The sequence below is a fragment of the Gossypium arboreum genome, chromosome 9 (genome assembly GCF_025698485.1).
Source record: "Gossypium arboreum isolate Shixiya-1 chromosome 9, ASM2569848v2, whole genome shotgun sequence".
NCBI classification, from domain to species: Eukaryota; Viridiplantae; Streptophyta; class Magnoliopsida; order Malvales; family Malvaceae; genus Gossypium; species Gossypium arboreum.
Genome location: NC_069078.1, coordinates 61,418,749 through 61,435,559, shown reverse-complemented (window position 1 = coordinate 61,435,559; position 16,811 = coordinate 61,418,749). Strand labels below are relative to the sequence as shown.

Below are 16,811 nucleotides of genomic sequence, written 5' to 3'. Positions count from 1 at the left end.
TTTAACTTTTTTCTTAACACGTTAATATTTAAAAAAATTCACTGTAATGAATTGGGAGTGGATAGAATAATTATAGTGAGTAGTAGGAAAGTTGAAAAACGTGGGTCATCCTCATCATCACAAAGGGCGCGCCTCTTTTCCCTTCTTGCAAACAAAATTATAATTTCATCAATCAATTTCTATTTTTACACACAAATTTAATTACACAATTTGGAAAATGGAATCTGCCAAGCCACCAAAATATGATCTCAACGTCTTATACAGTTAAATTTCCTTCTTTAGCAGCAATTTTAGCTAAAAGAGTGGAAGATTGTGATTAAACTTAAAACTATTTTTATCTAACTAAATTGATTTTATCATAAAAAGTCAACAATTCGAATTTAAAAATGATCTTGTTAACAACTTAAAAGTTTTTGAGCTACAATATCGAGAGTGATTGATCTCAAAAGTGAAAAAATGTCGATAAGTGAGAGAGTGAAGGAAAAACATACTGAAGATGATCTCTAAGATGACGAGGACATCCAAGATAATCTTAGAAAGATAACGATCCTCCTCAAAATAAAAGATAAACTTTAGAAGGGATCTCAAAGATAATATTAACGTGGTTAAAAACTGTGCCGGAGTCATGTGTTGGGTTGTGGGGTCAATAAAAAATTTTAAAAAAATTATTTTATAAAAAAATATAAGGAGTAAGTTGAGTTATTGACCCACAAAAATTATTTGAAAAGCACCAACTAAAATAAAAAATCTTTAATTTTTTCTTATTTTCTTTCAACATTCTTCAGTTTTTTTCCTCAAAATTTTCTTATTCTCTCACATTTTCTCCATAATTTTTACAAAATAGATTATCAATCTTTCAATGCTTTTTAAGTAGATTTATCTAATTAGGTAACTATTTTTCTTTCTTTTCAAGCTTTCATCTCTAAAAATTAAATTTGTGGCTTTACTTGTTATAAATTATGATTTTTATGTAAGATTAAGTTTTATTGATGGAATGATTTTGGGGTAGTGATTTTGTATGAGATCATTGATATCTTGATCGATTTATATTTTTTAGACAACATTAATACAAATCTTAGAAAAAATTAAGCTCGATTGTTTGTTTAATCTTGTATATTACTGATGTGATTTTGTGCATCTTTGTATTTTGTGCATTCTCATAGCACCAAAAAATGTTTAACTAGCTTTCATTATTGTGAAAGAAATTATATTTATCCCATAACTACCATCGAGAATTACAAAATAAGATCTTTTGTGATAAAAATAGTATGCATAAAAATGAATTTATTTGTCCCTATTGAGTAGAAGATTTAACTTGTATAAATTACTATTAATCTAATACTAATAATATAATTTTAATCATCATATGCATTAATTCATATAATTTTTTAAATATTTTATTTTTTCGAAACTTGACCACATAATCAAAATATCCTAACTCCTCCCCTGGTTAAGAATCCTTTCAATATGGCAGATGAGCTTCAAAGATGATCTCAACATGGCTATGGGTCCTCACGATGTAGCGATGGATAGATACATCATACAATTAATACGGTCATTTTATAGCTTGAATATCCCCTTTTGTTATTAAGACTAAAATTCTTTTATAAGAAAATTGTCTAGTTTCATGATATTCCTTGATTAATTATTTAAGTTGCGATGTCTTTTTCATGAGTGAATTTTGACAAGAATTGTTTTTATTATAACAAGCTTAACTTACACAAGCATTTCCTATCATCTCATAAACTGATATATAAATCGAAGTCGTCACCAATGTTCAGAGGCTCAACTCTATTGTTTCACCTACAAGCAACCATGACTTTAGAACACATACTTATGTTGAATTAGATACTTATACATAGAGGCAAATTTAGGAGCACTAGCAAGCACCCAATCACTTTAAATTTTGTAAAATCCCCATTTTAATTCCTTGAATTTTTAAACTTTTATTTTAACCTTATAATTAATATCTCAAAAGATATTAATTTTTCAATCGATTTGCTCATTTTCGATTAAACTAAGGACATGTTTAAGTTCACCTACTAATACAAAATATGTATCCGTATTACGATCCAATCACATAATACCACTTAGTATAGTTAAACGTTAGATAACCAATGAGCTAATATTTGCTTCCATTTTGCTTTACATGCAAAAATAATCGAGGAAAATATATAAAAGGAATTAATGCAATCAATAAATATTTTTATTAAACCAATTTATTCGAAAAACACAAATATACAAAAAAAAAAATATAATACTAGATCTAACAGATATAATATTAATGGCATCATTTGGAGCTCCATTGTCAAACTCATCAAAATTCCAAAGACTCATGGTATTGCCATCATTTGCCATTCCGCTTGATTTTCTTTTCAATACAATGACAAGTCAGCTCAAAAAATTGAAAGTAATTCAAAAGAATACAAACCAACCTTTGATTCCATGTCTGATGTTAAATAAAATGGAGTCCGTGGGATCAGATTCCCCGAGTTTGGAGAAGTAAATATATCAAACTAGTACCTCCTCAGTTGAAGAACATCAAATGTGCTTTATAGATAACCTCTCTGCTAAAATGACATTTAAAAAAAACAAAGAGACAGACAGATTAGCCAATGCCGAAACATGCTTTCAACGGGCTGATTACAACTAACGACTCCCGAAACAATAAGAAACAAAATTCACCATCCTTTCCTCTTTCCATTAATTTGGTTAAGGAAGAAAAGGACAGAGCTCGGGAACAATAACAGCCTGATATTCAAATGCCGAGTTTTTATTGATAAAACATGAAGTTGCTTCAAATTACTGTAACATGGCAGTTAGTAAAACAAAAACACATGCATGCAATCAAGTTCTGGATTGCCAAAATTCAAAAAGTGATGATAAGAAAGTTGACACAGTTTATGTAGTTAGCAACCGGGGACTGTACCCCCTGTAGAAACAATATGTATAATATATTGACATTCAAAATGCCAAGTTTTTATCAATAAAACATGAAGTTGCTTCATATTACCGTAACATGACAGGATGCAAAATAAAAATGCATGCTTGCAGTCAAGTTCTGGAGTGTTAATAATCAAAAACTGAAAATAAGGATATTGACATACCTATCAGTTCACAAGTAACAGTCACTATAGTTCCATAAAGTGACATATTTAGGAACCGGGGGCTGTAAGTAACCCCACTAGAAACAATATCCATATTAGATTTATATTCAAAATGCCAAGTTCTATCAATAAAACATGAAGTTGCTTCAAATTACTATAACATGGAAGGGTGCAAAATGAAAACACATGCCTGCAGTCGAGTTCTGGAATGGAAATAATCAAAAAGAGATGATAGGAAGGTTGACATACTTATCAGTTCATAAGTAACAATCATTGTAGTTCCATAAAGGGACATATTTAGGAACCGGGGACCGAACCCCCTGTAGAAGCCCCACCACCCATCTTCTTTCAAGAGTATCTTTGTAGTCCTCAGTACTGATGGTCTTGCAACACCATAATCATCAATGACCTTGGACAGAGAAGGGCCAAAGGACAAATAACCGATGTCTAAAATCAGTCATAATATTTCAATAAAAAGAAACCAGTTGCGTCATATAGCCAAGACAGACAAAGATCACATCTCTCTTAAGTACCCTCTAAAGGATGTAGGGATTCGATAAAAATAGACAAAATGTTTGCAGTGGGAGTGTCTTTACAGTATCAATAGGAGAGGTGATATAAGAAAAAAGGCCAATGGACTAATAACTGATATCCAAAATCATCATAATATTTCAATAAAAAGAAGCCAGTTGCATCATATACCCAAGATAGACAAAGTTCATATCTCTCTTAATTTCCCTTTGAAGGATGTAGCAATTCAATATAAGCAGACAAAACGTTACCTGCAGCCGTGTCTTTACAGTGTCAATGGGGGTGGTGATAACAGAGGAACAAGCACCAGCAACCATTCCTGCAGTGGCCTGTACGGCCATCATCTCCATATGAGAGGGCTTCTTCTCTGAGTCATCTCTATAACCAAGGCTCCTATAAATGAGAGTTCATTCAACAATACTTCAGTCGGCATAAGCTAGTCAATATAATAGTTAATGTCAGTTCTTTTAATAATACTCTCTATAATCTCCAACAACGAGTGTTCATTTAATAATACTTCAGTTGGTGCCAACGAGGCCTCAGCTCAGTTGGCAAAGGCGGAAGGTCTGAGTCTTAAGTATCCAAGTTCGAGACCTACCATGTGCAATTATATGCATAGATCTTTGAGCCCTATCATATTTGAGAGTTTTAGTCCAGTTAGTCCTAGTTTAATCCATTTGTGCTGTAATTGTATGGTTCTACTTGATAGTTACTGTAATTGTATGGTTCTACTTGATAGTTACTTGGACAATCCGTTTGTAAAGTTTAAACTATACTTACTTGTTACACTTCAAAAAAATAATACTTCAGTTGGCATAAACAAAGTCAATATAAAACTTAATGCTGGTTGTTTTCCAATGTTCAGTTTTTACCTCCAAATGATACGTTGGGCAGCACCATAAGCCCCCACCAAAGTGCAACTGCCGGCGAGTTAGTCAAAGCTGTTAATCCGAAACCTCGATACAGTCCGCGAAATCCTTCGGCTTTTATCACTTTACGGGCAACATCAAAAGGGTCAGTGTAAAATGTTGCACCAGGCAGCCCTTGCACTATAAGTCTCTGGCATATCTAGGAATGCAACATTAATTAACAAAAACACACAAATTAGTCAAAATTTATATTCTCATTTGATGCCTAAAAGGATCAAATAACTTACCACTTCCAATGGCACAAAGTACAAGGAAGAAATCAAGTTCGAAAACATGCCTGCCACACCATTAGCAACACCGATACGTGTTGTTTCAGGCATATTCAAACCTTGTGTATACTTCAACATCATATCTTTCGACATTTCAAGAGACGTCAAAGCCAGAACCCTACCAGGCAATGATCCAATAGCAGAAGTTCCAAAACCACGAAAAACCCCAGGGATACCATCGTTTCTCAATATATCCTTAAAGACCACCATTCCAGGCATATGAGCCAACCGAGAATCAGCTACCTGCATTCTTGTTTTAACAACCGCTGTTGGATGTATTAATGCTTGCTGTACAGTAAACAGGACAGCCCCAATAATATGAAATCTTGTCTTGTCCAACCTGAATAACCCACAACAACATATAAGATGAAAAAGAAAACCCAGTTTTTATTTTTGTTTGGGTTTCATTAATGAGAATAGTTGAAAGTGTTTTGTAATTTACCTGGCCCAATCGATCTCAGTATCGGCAAGGGATAGTTTGTCCCGAGAGACAGACTCAGTTTCCAAAGCCATTGGTGGGATTAGTGGACATGAATGGCAATGGCAGAGTGGTGAGGTTTTAATGGGTTTGAAGTGAGAAACGTAAGGAAAAGGGTAGAAATTTCGAGAAATGTTGGATTTGAAGGTGGAAGCGTTGACGTCCGCTGGTCTGGTCGGGGGGCAATCAAAATATTGCACCGTTTCCCTCTTATTTTGTGGGAAAGAAAACACTCGCACTTTCTTATGATTGATTTCAATCAATTTAGAATCAACAGTAGTTTGGTGCAACACACCTTTTAAGATTAAATTTTAGAGGTAATAATATTGTACACAGCAGTTAAATATTACTAAGATCCCTTTAATTGTATTTTTATCATTTACTTCAAAAGTAATTAAATTAATTATTTCATTAAAAATTTTATTAAAAATTTAGTATATTAAAATAAAATTAATAAGAATAATTTTTAACATGTAAATTAAAATATAAAGTATAAGACTATTTTTCACATGTCAAATTCCACTTTTATATATTAAAGGTTTAGACCAACATTTTATTAAAGGTTATAACTGAGAGGTTCATAAAAAAAGTTGAATTTTTATTAAAAATAATATTGGGCATTAAATCTCAAATTCAGAATTATTATAAGCTTAACCCAAGTTATTTGTTTTAAAAAAAAATTTATCGCCCTAAAATTTGACAAATCATAGATGTGAATGATGAAGTCATATTTAATAAAAATAGAGATTACCGAAGTTTATAGTGCTCATATTTGGGTCTCAACCCCTCCGATGCCTAAATGTTTTTGCATGTTATATCATTTTTTATTAAAATTTTAATTTCTCATAAACCCATTCTGGGTGAAGAAGAAGAAGGCGCGAATGATAAAGCAGCCGCGGAAGCAAAATTAAACTTGGAAACAGAGCCGTTAAGAAAGAGAAACAGAGCATTCCTTATCCATTTAACAAAGTTGAATTTCTATATAAAGAAAATAGGGAAAATTACAAAACTAAATTATCCTTAAGTTTAGGATAAATCATACTAATCTCCTATATATCCTAAATACCAAAACGAGCTATTTCGGACTGCCATTGGTGAAAAGCTTCACCATCTCCAACAAGATATGTACCTTGTATTTGAGGAGCAGCAGCAGCAGATCAGGATCTGTCTCTTGGTCGAGACTTGGCAAATCATCCTCCCTGATTAATTCCCACCATTGATCCCCATTAGAGATGGGTTTCATTAGAGAAATTTCTAGCATCTTCCGAGCTCTCCATTCCCTGGAGTTGGAAATGGGATTTCTCAAAGGGTTGAGAAATCCCATTCTCTTTCGTGAATTTGATTCCATGGTTTAAAGAATGAATCAAAGCACAAAAAATTAAAAGCAAAAGGACAGAGAAGAGGATGCTGAAAAGCTTAGATAGATGATGAACCTACCGGTGATGCTTATTTATAGATAGATGGGAGTGGGTATCCCAAAATCTAGCCGTTGGAGCTTCACCGCCAAGCTTGTTACCGTTGAAGATCATGCTTCGGATATTTTAAACTTCACCGCCAAGCTTGTTACCGCTGAAGATCATGTTTCGGATCTTGTTACCGTTGAAGATCATGCTTCGTATATTTCAAACTTCACCGCCAAGCTTGTTACCGTTGAAGATCATGTTTCCGATCTTGCTGCCGTTGAAGATCATGTTTCAGATCTTTCAAAAAAAAAAAATGAAACTGAAAGGTTAAGAGGGTATAAGAAAGATTATTATTAATGTAAGGAAAAATTCTAAATGTAATTATTGGGGATTGAAATTAAAAAAAAAAAAAACTAAGTTCAGAACACATTCTCCATAAATGCATCATATATTTTCAAAATCTGAAAATGAAAAAGAAAAGTTCAAATGAATAAAGAAAAGAAGGAAAAAAAAATTCAACTAGGAAATTAAGATTAAAAAAAATAAAGGAAAATCGAAAAAGAATTAGAGAGAACATTTGAATCAGAAAGAACGTAGCGTAGATCATCACCCGTCCATTTCTTTCATCATCAAATCAAGCAGAAAAGATAGTAAAAAAATGGAAAGCGCTTCGAAATCATGTTTTCAAACGGTAGGACAACAAAATTAAAGCAAATCTGAGAATGAAAACCCTAAGCAAGATTGATAAAATAGAATGCGGCCAGGTTTGGCTTTAATAGACAGATGGAAACGACGCCGCTTTAAGATCTGACTGTTTTTCCTTGTTAAAGATTTTAAAAATAGTATTTAATTCCCCATACTTTTTCCTTTTGATAAATTTAAGTCAAATTTCACATCTAATCCCTATATTTTTTTCCTTTTTATCAATTTAATTCTTTTCTTTTAACTTTCATTTTCCTACTCACCTTCTTTAAAAATAGTTTGAAAACCGATAGATAATTAATATTATTTTATTTTAAATTAAACATAAATTATAATAAATTATTGACACATTTTCCTAATCTTGCAAGTACCATGAAGTGTCTCTCTATAAATCATATATGATTCTGCATAAAGTTAAAGATAAAACCCTAATATGGGACAATATACTTTTTAATTGTTGAGTTTTTGATTGATTATCTATCCAACCACATTTCAAAAACATTTCTTAAAGGAGCCCACCAATGAAATTGAAAAGAAAATAATTTATTGGTTCAATACAATTTTCTTTTTATATTAAACATGTTTTTTTTTACCAATTCATATCTATATTAGATAGAACAATTCCATTGATTTCCAATTGCATATAAATCAGTCCAATCTGATTTTTACCAATTGAACTTGTGTCACTTAGAACTGTTCAATCCGAAATCCAAACCAATTTTTGATTTGTTCAATGTTCATTGAATTCATATATACCTTGGTGTAATTCCAATTCATCTTATTAAATCATTCAATCAAAAATTTTATTGATTTTTACGTATTTTTTACTAGTTCAACATTAATGAATTCTTATATACCATTCATACCAGATAAGCTATTTCCAATTCAACTTATTTAACCAACCATTCAAAATTAAGATTTTAGAAATGGATCGGTGGTTAAAATAATCAAGTTATCAATTCATCAATTCAACTAGTTCGATCGATCCGTCTAGTTCAATTAAATAAATCATTAAAAAATTCATAAAAATAATATATATTAAAAATTCGATTCAACCAATCAATACTGACTCTCAAGATCATCCGATTATTTGTTCGATCGAACCAGTCTATACTAGTTATCTTGGTTAGGGGTCCTTGGGTGATTTTTGGCCAATACTTGGCTGTACGGCCATGGTTGCCAGATATTTCAACATGGGAAAATAAAGTGGATGTTCAAGTGGTTTGGGTTAGATTACTTAATCTGTCAGAAAACTACTACTCAAATTGATTACTTCGTGCTATTGGTCAAGCCATAAGGTTGGTGGTCAAGCTTGATGTTCATACGAGCAGTGGAAGGTGAGGACGCTTCGTTAGGTTGGCAGTGTGTGTAGACTTAAGGAAACCACTAGTGTCGAAGATCAAGATCAATGGTCATATTCAGAGAATTGAGTATGAATCACTTCCGATTGTTTGTTTTAATTGCGGGATATTTGGACATAATTCTGATATGTGTAAAGGGTGTCGGCGGGCGAGAATCAACAATCAAAAAAATGGATGATTAATGAGGTGAGGAAGATGAACCATATAACCCATGAATGCTTGTGAAAAATAGCAAAGAGGAAAGGGTCGGAATACAGGAACAAAAAATTTTACAGCGTTGGGAACGGAACAGGGGTATCACAGTTTTCATCCCTAACGACAGATCATGGTGAATCAAATTCTGAAATCAATGCTATGGAAAGAGGAAATCAACCTGTTTAGTTTGAAGGGCGTGATTTAAGGAGATCTAGTTTGGCTAAGGTTGGGAAAGTTGATCAAAAAGATCCATTTGTGGGGAAAAAAGGGACGTCTAAAAATATTGGGAAAAGAATTGTGATTTGAGGCAGACTTAGAACAAGTCCAAATGTACAAAGGCCCACTAATTCTAATATTGGGTCATCTGCTAATAATGGGGGAAATGGGTCTAATGATGGTTCTGGAATAAGTCCGTTTTTCCAAAATCCTATGGATAGAAACTTTAATTTTTTGCCTATGTATTTCCAATTGAAATTGGACAGAAATAAACATGAGGCTATTCGGATATTGAAATTGGAGAATTTAATGTTCCGAAAGGTAAAGAAAATAGAGTTTTTCAATTTGGTGAGTCGAGTATTGGGTGCTCAAACACAATGGTGCAAAATTATAAGAACAGTAATGTAAAACGAAATAAACCTCCTAATTGTGAACAAAGAGTTGTAACGAACTTAATAGTGGAGTTATGATAAGTCGTAATTTATACATATTTTTATCCCATGCTTAGCACATTTTTGGAATTTGATGCTCCTAATCCTTTAATTTCATGTTTTATACTTAGGTGAGCATAGGAGAGTAAAAAGAGCAAGAAACGGGCCAAAAACAGAGAAAATGGGTCAACGTGAGAAATCAACATGGCTTGGACTTCCTCACACGGGTAGACCACACACCTGTGTCTATTTAGCATACTTTAACACGGCCTAAGCCACCCCACACGGGCATGGCACACGACCGTGTCCCTGTCGAGCCCAAGTCTAGTTCTACTCGGAAAAAGCCACTTTTGAGGGTTTTGAAGCATTCTCAAGCCTATATAAACACCCGATGAGGCACCTAGAGGACACACACGGAGTGAGAGGCAAGGAATTACTCCAAGAAAGCCGATTGATCTATCTCAGAAGCTGGATTCTCCTTCAAGATTGAAGATCTCCGTTCAATTTCCTTCAAGGGTTTTTGGGTTTCTTTATGTTTTGTTATTATAATTCTTCTGAGATGTTTTCTTTTACACATATGAACTAAATTCCCTCAATACCTAAGGGGGATGAAACTTAAGACAAATCTTGTTACTATTTTCTGAATTATATGATAAATACTTGATTTGTTCTTAATTATGTTCCTTAATTCTTGCTTTAATATTCCAGGATATTGATTCAAGTATTGATGTACTTATTCAGAGGAGTAAAAGTCCTTGTCTAAAAGTAGATCTAACATCATTAAGCGGAGTTGATTGCACCCCTAGACATATGGCAACATAAATCTGCTGGATTAGGGTCAAACCTAATAAAGGAATCCATAGATCGAGTTAATGCAACACTAGGGTTTTTAATTAGAAAGAGATTTCAATTAATCAACTTAGGGTTAGACGTTGTTAGTCCCGAGAGAGATAATAATATAAATTAGGGATTTCTACAGATCACGTCAAGTGAATAAACAAGTGAAGTCTAGGTGGATTCTTCCTTGGGTATTGTCTAAATCAATCAGTTTTCCCAAAAGTATTTCCCCTATTTACTTCCTATGCATTCTTAGTTTAGTTAATTAGTTTAGATAAAGCAAATCCACTTATTTCTAGGCTAGATAATAAAAAGAAGGTTAATACTAGTACTTTTAGTTCCTATGGATTCAACATTTCGGTCTTGCTATAAGCTATACTACTGTTCGATAGGTGCGCTTGCCTTTATCGTGATAATAGTTAGTTTTCAAGTACGATCAATCATAACTATAAAACTTATCATGCACATCAAGTTTTTGGCGCCGTTGCAGGGGAACTAAGATATTAGGAACGCTTAATTTTTATTACTTTAGCCATTTATTTTATTGTAATTTAATTTTTATTTTAATTTTGTTTATATCGCTAAATTTTATTTTATTTATTTCTAGCAGGTTTGTATAGTTTATGACTAGAAGAAACCCGTCAGGACCTCTACTTTTTGATAGTGAGATCGAAAGCACAGCTCGTAGAAACCAAAGAGAGATAAGGCAAAACCTACGATACATAGAGAAATGGCAAGAGGACGATATTCAAACCACAACAGAGGAGATGGCTGATAATCATAATAATCCACTACCTCCTGTGGCTGCTGCAGATCCAGTAAATCAGAATCTTGCTCCTCGTACTATGTATGATTATGCTAAACCTAATTTGAAAGGAACTGAATCGAGTATAGTTAGACCTGCTGTTGCTGCAAATAATTTTGAACTGAAACTTAACACGATTCAAATGATACAACAGTTTGTTCAGTTTGATGGTTTGTAGGACGAGGATCCAAACACTCATTTAGCGAATTTTTTGGAACTCTACGACACATTTAAAATCAATGACGTTTTTGATGATACCATTCACCTTCAGTTATTCCTCTTTTCATTAAAGAATAAGGCTAAACAGTGGTTGAACTCGTTACCATGAGGCTCAATCACTACTTGGGAACAAATGACCGAAAATTTTTACTTAAATATTTTTTGCTGGTTAAAACGGCTAAATTGAGGAATGATATCTCTTCTTTTGTGCAAATGGATCTAGAAAATCTTTATGATGCATTGGAGAGATACAAGGACCTATTGAGAAAGTGTGCTTACCATGGGTTACCTTTATGGTTACAGGTTCAGACTTTTTACAACAGTGTGAACTCCTCAACAAGGCAACTGATTGACGCAGCCGCCGGTGGAACTTTAAACAACAAAACACCTAAAGAGGCTTATGAATTTATTGAAGAGATGTTAATGAATAACTATCAGTGGCAAGTCATGAGAATAAAGCCAACAAAAGCAACCGGTGTTTTCAACCTCTACGCGGTTACTATGATATCTAACCAGATAGAACTTTTAAATAAAAAGGTTGACGATTTGTATAGTTCTACTCAGGTACATCCAATGATGAGGTGCGATTCAAATAGAGGAAGAGTACAAATAGAATATCAATCCTTCAACCTTAGCAACGAGGAAGAACAAGTTCAATATATGGGTAATAATAATTCTAGATCTCAAAATAACCCACACAGTAACACTTATAATACAGGTTGGAGGAACCATCCCAACTTCCCGTGGGGTGGCTAAGGAAATCAAAGGCCACAACATCCCCCAGGTTTTCAACAAGCACTTTATCAGCAGGAAAAGAAGCCGAACCTTGAGGAGATGTTAATGAAATTCATCTCGGTGTCAGAAACTCATTTTCAGAATACCGAAATAGCACTTAAGAATCAACAAGCATCGATCCAAGGGCTTGAAACTCAGATAGGCCAGCTTGCTAAGTTGATTTCTGAATGAGCATAAGGTAACTTGCTGAGTAATACTGAATCTAACCCAAGGGAACAACTTAATGTGATTACCGTTCGACATGAGGAAGGGTTAGTTGAACCTGAACCAGAACTGAGGTAAGAAATTGCGGTAAGTAAAGGTAAGGGCGAGGTGGACCACAGTGAGCAAAAATTGGTAAGTAGAGATTATAAACCTCGTGTGCCATACCCTGCTGCGATAAGGAAAGACCACACGGATGAACAATTTGGTAAATTCCTTAAATTAATAAAGAAATTACATATTAACTTACCATTTATTGAAGCTCTTTCACAGATGCTGAATGCAGTTAAATTTTTAAAGGAGCTTTTAGCAAATAAACGAAAATTGGATGAGGCGTCGCATGTGGAGTTAAGCGCAGTTTGCTCAGCCATTCTACAGAATAAGCTACCCAACAAATTGAAAGATCCAGGGAGTTTTATGGTTCCTTATTTAATTGGTAGTTTAGATGTTAACAATGCATTGGCTGATTTAAGGGCAAACATTAATGTCATGCCCTATAAAATGTTTAAACAACTAGGTCTTGGGAAACCCAAACAAACTAGGATGAACATTCAGTTAGGAGATAAAACCATTAGATTTCCTAGGGGTATCATTGAAGACGTACTTGTCAAAATCGATAAATTTATATTTCCAATTAATTTTGTTGTTCTAGACATAGAAAATGATAGTGACGTACCTTTGATTTTAGGAAGGCCTTTTTTAGCAACTGCTAGAACTATTATTAATATTGGTATAGGTGAACTCACATTTCATGTGGGTGATGAAGCAATCATTCTTCAAGCTCGTAATTCGAGTAACACATCAAATATTGAGGGTGGTTGTATAAATCATGCTACTAATACTGACCATCTGGTGCAACTTTCTTTGCAGGAAATACGTTCGAAGAGCATACATGAGCCATGTTCAAGTAACAACAAAGGACCCATCTATGAAGAACAAAGGCTACATATCGATGAACTAGATGAATGACGGACACAGAAATCGAGAACACACGATAAACCAACACCATGCCATGAAAGATTTAATGTTTTAACAAATCAACTTAAGGTTGGAGACAAAGTACTATTAGATGCAGCAGACCCTCGTATTTCCACTTCTGAACCTAATGGAAGAGCCGAGTTAACACATTCCAAAGTCGGCACTTTCAAGGTAAACAGTACTCGACTTAAACCTTATTTTGTTAAGAATGATAGCAGAAAAGAGGAGTTTAAACTCCTCGCAACACTATGACCACGCAACAGAAAGGTAAGTCGAGCTTAGACTCTAAATAAGCGCTTCTCGGGAGGTAACCCGAGCACTAACGGTGTTGATTTCTTTAAATTTTAGTTTTTAACATCTAAATCATTAACTGAATCCTTAAAAATAGGTTTTTTAAATCCACACGACTAGGCACACGGGCATGCCTTAAGCCGTGCTCATACCACGGGCAGTGACACGGCCTTGGGATACGACCGTGTGAAAATAGAGTAAAATTTTTCCCAAAACACGGGATTCAATACGTTGCCACGGTCGTGCGACATTGCCGTAGGCAATCTTGCCAAATTAACATGGGCGTGTGACACGTCTGTGCCCACCACTCGTGGTCGAAACTATCAAAATAACATGGCCGTGTGCATATATACACGGGCGTAAGAGAAGGGAACGAAGTAGGACACGGTCGTGCAACACGGCCGTGTGCACCAACATGCCCAAAGAACATGGGCCTGGGCTGAATTCCAGACGCGCCTAAATTTGAAAACCACGAAACACACGGGTTGAAATAAGGGCACACGGGCGTGCCCCACGGCCGTGTGCCTTAATATCTGTATAAACCCACACTAATCATCACCCTCTTCTCCAATACCCTAACCCTAGCCGCCGTTTTCTCCACTTCCGTCACCACCTAAGCTCCGACTATCACCTCAAAATCCACCATTTCTCCTCTCTTTTCCTTCATAAGCATCAAAATCTTCTCTCTTATCCTCCATCCTTTACATATTCCTTCATTCTTCTCTCTTTTTCCACACTACAAACCCCCACCGTCGCACTAGCACCACCACCGCCGTCATCCAACCCACGCCGCGTGTGCACCCCTCCTCTATTAAGCACCACCATCATTCATCAATCGCATACCATGGCAAATACTCGTGAGAAAAAGACTTCTGTCCCCTCCTCGAAAAAGCGAAAAGAAGCAACATGCTCCTCGGGTCCTACCACCGAGATACGACACATATTCCTCTAATTTCCATCAAGACCCCAAGAAGAACTATTCCAGATACTACGGGCCCGGCCCCTAGATGTGGGTTGTTGCATTGATTGGACCACCCTAGAGCAGATCCAACTCACTGACGCAGTCTGGGCTCTCTTGCCTACTGACTCGTGGGGGCTCTTCTTCAAGATCGTCGAGCCGACATATCTCGAGCTCACTTTAGAATTCTGTTCGACCTTTCACCTTCAACCCGTTTTGACAAAGTTCGATGATTTTGGAATAGTCCAGTTCCGTCTCAGTGGTTTTGTTTGCCAGTTGAGCGTACCTAAGTTCGGTGTTGCATTAGGAATATATACGGAGGAGTTCGTGAACGACGATGACTTCGACAGTCTCCATCGCCACATCTACTATTCTCCTTCAAATTACTGGAAGGCCCTAGTCCCTGCTTCGTCCACTTATGACCCTAGCCACTCCAAGGCATCGACCCTCGCTCTATCACTGAGATACTTACACGCCATCCTAGCCCACACCCTGACAGGACGACGAAAGAGTACCGGTATCGTCAACACTAACGACGCCTATTTTTTGGAGCATTGCGTATGGGCACGTATTCAACCTCGCTTATTTTATCACCCTCACCATTTGCCATCAGACAGAGTGGCATAGGAAGGGAGTCATTTCCATCGGCTCTTATGTGACTCGCCTGGCGCGGTACTTCGGTCTCTTCAACACGGTAGCGCAATCATCCTCCCTCACCATTATCGGTCAGATGTCCCCACATGGCATCTCGAGTATGCTCCATATGAGGATAATCGAGCGACGACGTGGATTTGATCCTCCTCAGTACTGTCTCGTCTAGTCAGCCGAGCTGGAGGACCCAGAGGACATTACTGATGATGTCTTTCCACCTTACGAAGATCCACCATCTCAACCACCACCTATTCATCGTCCAGTTCATGCGGCTACTTCACTCTCTGACATCTCTGACCGTCTCACTCGATTCGAGCTGTAATGTTTTTAGCGCTTTGATCACATTGATGCAACCTTACATCAGATTTGTCAGCACATTTACATCTCATCGCCACCCCCACCTCGTGAACCATCTAGCGATGAGGATTTTTAAAGACTTTTATTTATTTATTATTTTTTTTTTTACTTTTATCTTTATTTATCTTTTTAAATTACTTTTTATTTTATTTCTCTTAAATACTATTTTTACTTCATCTTTAGGTTTTACAATTTATATTAAGTAATTTATGTTTTCGGCCATTTCTTTGTAAGTAATCATGCTACTTTATATTTCCTAAAGAGTTATTGATTCTATCGCAGTTATAAAGAGCTCCAAAGTTCACTATTACTTAGGAATTTGCAACTCCATTGGAAAAGGTCCTCCACGATTGCTATGCCCTGCTCGACCACGACTATAGCTACTACCAGTTATAATATTCTTTTGGCACATCACTTGTGGACTAACAACCTCTACCACCACTGGAGTATCCTTCTCCAATCTCACCCTTGCCTTAGCTGATTACTTTCCATGACTCTAATTCAAAGATTCCATTTAACATTCAGGAAGTTTCACTTCTCTCCCTATCTTATGATCTTATATCTATATTTTTCAGAAACCTATCTTTATATTTTGAGGACAATGTACATCTTAAGTGTGGGGGGATTATTTATATCATTATCAGAAAAATTCCTAAATTTTGTCTTATTCTTACGTGACTCACTCATATCATTATTAGAATGGATTTTCATTAATTTATGATTTTTATTGATATGTCTTGAATTAAAACATAGACATTTATGCATTGATTGTTTAAAATTTAAGTAATTAGAGAATCACGCATGATAAGTTGATTTTTGAGAATTAAAAATTGCTAGGTTATTTCCTCAAGTTTAGGTATTATCTTGAAGTCGAAATTCACAGGATTAACATCAAAAAGCCAAAATTTTGTGAGATCTTGAGCCTTTAGAGCATATATTATTTCTTTCATGCTTACTTTTATTATTTTAATGAGTGCGCCAATATTGATTTGTTATTCTAGAACTTGCTTTGATTATGCATGTCAAGACCACACTATTGATTTGATATGTTGAGATGATAAAGGCACTTAGGTTTAACCCACTCACTCCATAAAAGT

At 35.3% G+C, this 16,811-nt stretch overlaps 1 long non-coding RNA gene, 1 other non-coding gene and 1 pseudogene across 3 annotated transcripts; all 3 read right to left on the bottom strand.

Moving 5' to 3' along the window:
* Positions 1 to 2,184: 2,184 nt before the first annotated feature.
* On the bottom strand, positions 2,185 to 5,580 carry LOC108456126 (uncharacterized; annotated as a pseudogene).
* A 662-nt stretch (positions 5,581 to 6,242) lies between these two features.
* LOC108455843 (uncharacterized) lies at positions 6,243 to 7,462 on the bottom strand. Of its 2 annotated transcripts, none has more exons than XR_008270940.1 (3): positions 7,328 to 7,462; positions 6,752 to 7,014; positions 6,243 to 6,641 (listed from the first exon to the last, which is right to left on the bottom strand). It is a non-coding gene; the product is annotated as an uncharacterized LOC108455843 (long non-coding RNA). The 2 variants fall into 2 exon arrangements; XR_008270939.1 differs by having other exon boundaries at positions 6,243 to 6,594.
* Positions 7,463 to 11,663: 4,201 nt separating this feature from the next.
* LOC128281172 (small nucleolar RNA R71) lies at positions 11,664 to 11,770 on the bottom strand. The gene has a single exon (XR_008271384.1). It is a non-coding gene; the product is annotated as a small nucleolar RNA R71 (small nucleolar RNA).
* Between the last annotated feature and the right edge of the window lie 5,041 nt (positions 11,771 to 16,811).